The following is a 9,047-nucleotide window of genomic DNA, read 5'->3' as shown; positions in this document are numbered from 1 at the left end:
TATATATATATATATATATATATATATATATATATATATATATATATAAACACACACATAGTCTATGTCATAGTTAAAATTTATGCTTTAATGACTTGACTTAAATATTATGTAGGCTATGTTAATAACATATAATATGCTATAACATTGTTATAGCATTTTTTAAAAATTATAATCGATATATATGTATGCACGTATGTCTGTTATATACATAATATATACAAGTTTGTATTCATATTATATGAATCATATTATAATATCTAAATATATCTTATAATACTCATTTGAATCATATTATGATATCTGAATACATCTCTGCATATATTTGTTATATACTTCTATTATACTTTATTATTTAGCATACGATTATTACTATAATACTTTTAATTCATTCTAAAACTTCATTATATTTGTATCAGTTTGTTATGTTTCTGTGATTTTTCAGAAATTTTTTAAAGGAACAATATATTCAAAATTTGGTTATAAAAATGGATACTTTTGAAACAGCTATGACTTCACTTGAGTTTGACAATTATATTGCCTTTTTTCAGAGAGTAAAAATTATCTAATTCTGCAAAAAAACTGCTTATGATATTAGAAAATACTCAATGCACAGTTCAAGCTGACCTAAACAAGTTCAATAGGCTTTATAAAGACATCCAGATTCTTAAAAAAAAAGGTTAACCATTAATTTGAATTCCATAATTGAAGCATTAGAGAAAAAGGTTATTGTTTTTCCAGCTAAGTGTAAAACAAGCATTTTTTTTGTTTAAAACCAATGTTTATTACCGATGTTTAAAACCGATGTTTATTACCGATGTTTAAAACCGATGTTTATTACCGATGTTTAAAACCGATGTTTATTACCGATGTTTAAAACCGATGTTTATGATACAAAGTAATTTAAGACATGTGATAAATCAGAAATGAAAATAAAGTGTAAAAAATGTGAGAGAGTTAATACTCATTTCAGACAAAAGTTGAGATCATTTAAACATGAAAGTTTTAAATTAAAAAGAAAACTAAATTTAAAAAAATGTGCAAAAATTACCAGTCTATCAACAAACTTGATAGTAGAAAAAAAAGAATAAGAATTTATCACTCTGTATGGTATCCAAACAAATATATATATATATATATATATATATATATATATATATATATATATATATATATATATATATATACACACATATATATACATACATTAAATATAAAACAATATAAATAAATAATTTAAATAAATTTTGCTATATTATTTAATAGTATTGAGCACTTTTAAGCGCATATAATTATTTGTATTATTATTATTATACTATAATAATACATTATCTATTTATGTATAAATTTGCTCCTACAAGTTGAGCACTCTACTCAAGTCGTCGGCAAAATGGAAGAAATAAACTTGAAATATTCAATCAAAACCAATTCCATCTGAAAAAGAATATAAATTAAAAAGACAAAACAGAAATGCTCGTAAAGAAAATGATGTGGAAGGTAATGTTTTTCATAAATAACTACCCAAGAAATGATTCAAATTATGCAGACTACTGAATCAAATCATCAAAATGCCCACCACAAATAAATGAAAAGCGTTCTTTCGAAAAAGATTTTATAAACTTAGTTAAACCTATAAAATTTTGCAAATTATAAGTTTCAAAATAATATGAAAAAAGACTTAAAATCCATACGTACGTCGCATAAAACATTAATAAAGGCAGACAAAATATCTAATTTGAATAAGTTACTAAAGATGAATATAACAAACTGTTAACAATGCCAGAATTAAAAGATTAAATAAGGAAGGAAAAAACTTTTTAATCTACCATGAAATGTATTACAATATTGAGATAAACGGAACTTCCGACTGTTTTTTCACTTTAAAAAACCATAAGGAAAATTTTATTAAAAACCCTTCGGTTCGCCTTTTAAATCCTTCGAACGAGGTAGGAAGATTTAGTAAAGTCATTTTATCTAAAATTATTCATGAATTAAAAAATAAACTACAGTTGACTCAATGGCAAAGCACCCAATTTGTTATAGATTGGTTTAAAAAAATCAAAAATAAACACCTTTGCAAATTTCTAATTTTTAATATAAATGATTTTTACCCACCTATTAGTGAAAATACTCTTACCAATGTAATCAGTTTCGCCGAACAACATGTTATTATAAATGATGACAAAAAAAAATTAGTATATCATGCAAGAAAATCTTTAATTTTTAAAAGCGATGAAGCCTGGATAAAGAAAAAAGACGGATTATTTGATGTCACAATGGGATCATATTTGATAGAGCATTTGACGGAGCTGAATTTTATGAATTAGTTGGTATTTTTATATTGTTTCAGCTTTCTCAAAATTGCGATAAAAATAATTTTGGCTTCTATCGTGACGACGGGCTTGCTATTTTTGAAGACAAAAGCAGCCAACAAATAGGAAAAATCAAAAAGCATTTTACGCATATTTTTAAAAGTAACAACCTACTTATCTCCGTCCAATGTAATATTAAAATTGTCAATTATCTTGATGTAACATTAACCCTGATTAACAGTTCTTATCAACCATATTGTAAACCTTATAACCAACTTATGTATGTTCATTCTTATTCAAACCATCCACCTAATACAATAAAAGAAATCTCTCGTACTATTGAGTTAAGATTATCGACAATGGCAGTAAATGAAACTGTATTCAATTATTCCATTCTTCCGTATGAAGAGGTTTACGTAAATCAGGATACAATTCACAACTCGCCTACCAACCGCAAATAAATAAAAATTAAAAAAGACATTGCAAACGTAAAATTATATGATACAACCCTCCGTTTTGCAAAAACGTTGAAACTAAAATTGGAAATCGCTTCTTAGCTTTATTTGACCTACACTTTTCAGTAGGGCACAGGCTTCATCAAGTTGAAACTATGTTAAAGTAAGCTATAGTTGCATGCCTAATGTCAAGTCTTTAATAAATGCACATAACAACAAGATTTTAGAACGCTATGAAAATATAATATCAAAAAAATGCAATTGCATAAAGAAAAAAATTTTTTCGTTAAATAATCAATGCCTTTCTAACAATATCGTGTACCAAGCCACTGTAAGTTGTGGAGATACTGAATTCAAAAATAAAGCTTATTTCGGTATAGGTGAAATTGCATTTAAATTAAGGTATACCAACCATCTTAAATCTTTCAATGCACCCAAATATAAAAATAACACTGAACTTTTCAAAGAAATATGGAAGCTAAAATCTAAAAATATGAAATCTGTGATTACATGGAAGATAATAGGAAGATTTAAGCCCTACAATCAAGTATCAAAAGTTTGTAATCTTTGCCTCAGCGAGATATTTCATATATTATCATACAGACGAGAAAATTTACTTAATAAAAAATATCAAATAATATTAAAGTGCAGGCATTCAAATAAATTTTACTTTCCTTATTCGACACCGAGGACTAAAATCTTAGACGTCTTTTTGTTTTGTTTTATTTGTGTTACGTCAGAACTCGTTCCACCGTAATTTTAGTTAGTAATTTTTTTAACGGTTTTTAAGTGACGAATTATATACAATCCCGAAAGGCATGAAACTCAGAGTTCCATCAAAATTGTTGTTATTTATTTTATATAAATAAACAAATATTGCCCTATTATTTAATAGCATTGAGCACTCTTAAACGCACATGAGTATTTGTATTATTATTATTATACCAAAAATAATACATTATCTTTTTATGCGTATATATATATGTATATATATATATATATATATATATATATATACATATATATATATATATATACATATATATATATATATATATATATATATATATATATATATATATATATATATATATATATATATATATATATATATATATATATATATATATATATATATATATATATATATATATATATATATATATATATATATATATATATATATATATATATATAAAGATAACGGTCTATACGACATAAGAATTAGTTGTCGTAATAATATTGAAATATTGCGTAACGTGCATGCAATTATTGCTAAAATTGAGCATGCGGATTAACATTTTGCGTTTTATATTTGTAAACTGTAATGCGCTTCAACGCAGGCTTTAAAAAATAACGACACAAAACAAGTATATGCATTATTCTTTGCATCTTAAGTAATGCCTCTTGGTGGCAACGCTCTTGAAAATGCTACTCAATTACTGCCCCTCCTCCCTGGAATCGAAAATAGTTTACAGCTTCATTAGCTAGAGGAAAAACTGTGTTTCCATACGTGCATGACTTTTGCAAAGAAAAAAATGCTAGATCCGCCCATGAATGTCTATATAGTTGAGTTTATTTTGTTATCTTGATAACAAGGTTTGGTTTACAAGTGACTTTTAACAGTTCTAGTGTTTATTTGTAAAACTATTTATTTGTTTCAATTAGTTCTATCATTAAGATTTAAATTTATTGTATATAATAAACTTTATTTTTTTTATTTAAAAGCAGCTATTGATGTTTTTTAATACTAAATACTTTTTTAGTTATCTATAGATAAATGTCTTTAAGATTATCTAAAAATTAGCAGCTAATTTAGTCAAAATATAATTTGATGGTGGTTTTTATAAACATAGAATAAGGGTTTCAGTTGTTGACAGGCTCGAATTTTTGCTTATTTAGTTTTTAATTGTTAACTTGTAAAATTTTACAAGCATTTGTTTTTTGTCTACCTTTATAAACTTCTTGAATAAAAAACAAATACCGTCCGTATTTAGAAATAAGTCGGTATGTTGTTGGAAGTGCACAAAAATAAAGATCTCGACTATTAACTAGGTTTTTAGCTCATTCAATTCAAAAGCATCATAACATGTATAAAAATAGATAAACCTTTTTATGAAAATCTATAACACAATAAAAACGCGAGTTTGTCCAATTGCATTTTAAGTAAAAAATGTTCTAAGTAGTACTTACTTTTGTATTGGAATCAATTTATTACGTATTTTTTTGAACTTTGGTTTTTTAAAAAAACAATTGTTTCAAAAGTAAAAGAAGTTAAAATTCAAATAAAAACAAATATAATAAATTCGTGTCCTAAAATGCAATTTTAAGAGTAGGTAAATAATAAATCATATTTATATATAATTTAAACTGCATTCCACAACTTTTTTAATTATTAGACATAAACATGATACATTATTTAGCTTGCATTTCACAGCATAGACATTCCAGTTGTAATATAAGAAACAGAATATTATATCAAAACAACTTTTGTTTGACTAATCCAACAAGATTATGATTTTTTTTTTTAGATTCAGAGTTAATGTCAATCAAAATTATAGGAGCAGAATTATTTTGGCAAAAATTGATTTGTTTCCGCTAGTCTGATATAAAAAGAATAAAACGAAATAAGCATTTTTAACGCCATCATTTAGTTTTAAATTAAACGCCATCATTTAGTTTTAAATTAACTTTTTACTGAAGATAAATTGAAAAACACTTTATTTATTTATTTATTTATTATTACATTTTTAAAACACTTTATACAATCCAAACGTTTTTTTAGAATCTTAATATAATAGGGATGCTTAAAAAAGTTTTAGAAGTGTTTCAAACCCTTGAGGAAACTATTCTGTACATCCAGCTGCTGCCATATGGAACTGCAAGACTATTTATAAGTGCCCCTATTTTTAAGCGTTTGCTTTTTTTCGTTTGTTTACAAGGTTATAGGTATGAAATGTCAAGCTACATTCACGGAAAACATAACATTATTTCTGCGTCATTTTCCAGACATTTATTTATTCTGCCTCGTTTTCCAGTTTAGTTACCCAGAAGTCTTTTTCCTTTTACAGAAAATATTTTGTGATTTTTGTAAACACATGAAACCTCATTGTATCAGCATTACATATCCTTGATGCTAGAAGATCACTTTGTTTTATTTAACTTTATTAACATATTAAAAAACAGTCTACATAAAATGTGTTGACTAGTTTAATAACATTAGTAAGGAAGGAAGCATGAACTTACTTTCAAAGGACTTATCACAAAGCACCGCGGACAAGAGCTCGGGGTACCTAAAGAAATAATAATAATTAAATATATATATATATATATATATATATATATATATATATATATATATATATATATATATATATATAAATTAGTAAAAAACACTTATCTAACTTTTATCTTCTACTTTAAGTTTCACCATTGCTGGATCATCAGGAAGAGTTACTAAATCTCAAAAGAGATTTTGAGATTTAGTAACTCTTCCTGATGATCCAGCAATGGTGAAACTTAAAGTAGAAGATAAAAGTAAGATAAGTGTTTTTTACTAATTTATTATTGCTCTGTTCTTTAAGAACATTGAGCACTCTATTTGTAAAATACACTAACATAATTTACATATATGTATATATATATATATATAAAAGGAGGGATGTATCATACTAATATTACTAATTAGATTATTCAAGACCATCAGAAAGAATAAACTGACTATAGAAATTGTAAAGATAGTAATGAAAGATAAAAAAGACAAAAGTAACTAAAGATAATATCTAATGACCATCAGGAAGAATAAACTGACAATAGAAGTTATAAATGTTTTACCTGTGCATTTATTCATTAAAAAAAAGGTTAGTATGTAGTGGTAGATATATTGACAATAGGACCAATGACAAAATTACAATAGTATTGTAATTTAGGCTAAATTAGTATTTAATTTTAGTCAAAGAAGTTCTATTTATAGACATTTAGATCTTGTGTTTGTTAGGGAGTTGAACTTTTTTTTTTTTGAATGAACTAGGTAATCAAAATATTTGTTTTTATATATAAATATTTACATTCTTTATTGTAGAAAGTTTAAACCTTGAACTAGAAATATAAAGTAAATAAAAGTTTAGTAAACAAAACTGTTTTTTGCCTATAAATGTGCATAATGTAACTTCTGATATATGGGTAAAAACACTGAAACAAAAAAATGTAATTGACTGTGTTTATTTTGTTGACGCACTAATGTATCGTCATTGGTTAGAGAGGTGAGAGCTTCCGGGTTAAATGCTATTCCACGGTGCTCTGTGATAAGACCGCTATGACGTCTTGGAGCATCTAAATAACTAATTTTAAAAAAATGTAAAAGCATAGTTCCGTACGGAACATCTGTACATATACTAAACACATGTTCCGTACGGAACATTTGTATACTTGCATGTTCCGTTTAGAATATGCGAGTATATGTATAATTATACGAAAGTGTTTTCTTTTTAATTTTATTCATAAAGAGAAGTGACCAAAATCGAGAACTTGAATTCAACAAAATCGAGGGATTTTTAATCAAAGTCTGCACTTATATCTTGTTAATTTTGTTTTTGAAAATGATAAATTACAGATACAGATAATTTAAGTAATTTAAAAGATAGTTTAAAGATCTTTTTCAGTAAGTTTATAAAATCAAAGCATTACAGAATCTTTTCATAATTGACTAAAAAATATAAAGACTGGTTTTCGTTCATGAAAAGAAAGTAGACCAAAATTAAAAACAACCTCAGTAACCTGCAGTAGCGCTGCATAAGCCATACAGAAAAAGTGATTGTGAAGAAAAATTGGATTAAAATAAATCATCAAATTAAGATGAGTTCTGCAGATGCTCTCTTCCTTAAAATTCTATGACACCTGTCAGATAACCAGTACGAACTAATTAGAATCAGTTAACTAATACACAAAGATGACATTTATCCAGCTCTGTTTTTGTTACTCAAAGAAAAGCAGAAATGCTATCCTCCCGTTTCAGTGACGGATCCAGCATTTTTTAGTGTTTGAGATAGCTAACTTCCAAAAATGGAGCAAACTCCAAACATTATTATGTTTATACTTATGTCAAATAATGATGCTTTGGAAAAAACTGCAATGATTGGAGGCTGAGAGAAAGAAAGCCCTAAAATTTACCTCCCCCTCTTCCACATTCCAAATGTGAGGGCAACAAGTTGATAAAATATTTTGTGTGCTTTTCTCAACTAGACTTAGATTAATCGATAAACTTTAAGTTTCATTTTATTATCTCTCAGCGTCCAATAATTATGACCATATAAAGTTTAAACCCCCCTCAATTTGAGAGGGTAACCTGTAAAAACAATGTAAGGAATACTTCAATCATACGTACTGGGAATTTACTAAACCAGTTTCTGCAATTATTTGCAGTAATGGGTATTTAAAACTTTAAAAGAGTTCATGAACATCATTAAAAACACCAAGTGCTGAAGCTTTATTTTCTAAGTGCGAGGAAGATATCATTTATTTAGTTATTGAATCTAAAATTTAATTATATTTAGTTTTAAAAGTGATAATAAGTAAAATTACTCAGAATGTTGAATTAATTATAAGTATATGTGATCAATGTATAATTAATTGCACCTGTAATATCCAAGATATCTTTAACCAAAATAGTTGTGCTGTAAGAACTAACTTTAATCAAAATTTGATAATATATGAAGATGAGAAGCAAAAAGCAAAAAAAATCTCTAAAATTTCTCCTCATTTATTATAATCAGTATAATATGGTATCATTGAACAATCAAATGTGTAGTGAATTTGTCGGTCAACCTTGATCTCTGGAGTGACTGAAGCGATGGAAAGCAACAAGGTTTAGGCAATTTTTTTTATTAAATAGTGATTTTATTGTACATTGAAGGATTAATAAAAAATAGATCTACACGCATTTCATTTATTATTCAATAGCCGTTAGAGTTTAAATACTGAGTGATTATTTACGTTAGGGTTTAAATATTTCAAAATTCTTCACTTGTCTCTTATTATATACTCCTAATGTATGCTCATCTCACGCTCATCATTCGCTTTTATATTGTTTTAAAACCACAACTAATTTTTAAGGCAATACATTTAAAAGTTACCACAGCAAACGCAATTTTTGCATTTGCTATTGAAATCCTCCTCTAAATGTGATCAAAGCTTGTTCATAATGCCACAAATCCTGTCAAATTATCAAGCAAATGCGGTTGAAAACTTTTTACACTAAATTAACTATAGAGTATAGATGCAG

General features: G+C 26.2%; 1 long non-coding RNA gene across 1 annotated transcript; it reads right to left on the bottom strand.

Annotated features, from left to right (window-relative positions):
- Positions 1 to 6,013: 6,013 nt before the first annotated feature.
- LOC136080856 (uncharacterized) lies at positions 6,014 to 6,716 on the bottom strand. Its single transcript, XR_010638686.1, has 2 exons — positions 6,602 to 6,716; positions 6,014 to 6,060 (listed from the first exon to the last, which is right to left on the bottom strand). It is a non-coding gene; the product is annotated as an uncharacterized LOC136080856 (long non-coding RNA).
- Positions 6,717 to 9,047: the final 2,331 nt, after the last annotated feature.

This window comes from Hydra vulgaris, chromosome 05 (assembly GCF_038396675.1).
Source record: "Hydra vulgaris chromosome 05, alternate assembly HydraT2T_AEP".
NCBI lineage: Eukaryota > Metazoa > Cnidaria > Hydrozoa > Anthoathecata > Hydridae > Hydra > Hydra vulgaris.
Note: the sequence above shows the minus strand (reverse complement) of the source record. Positions and strands in the feature narration are given on the sequence as shown.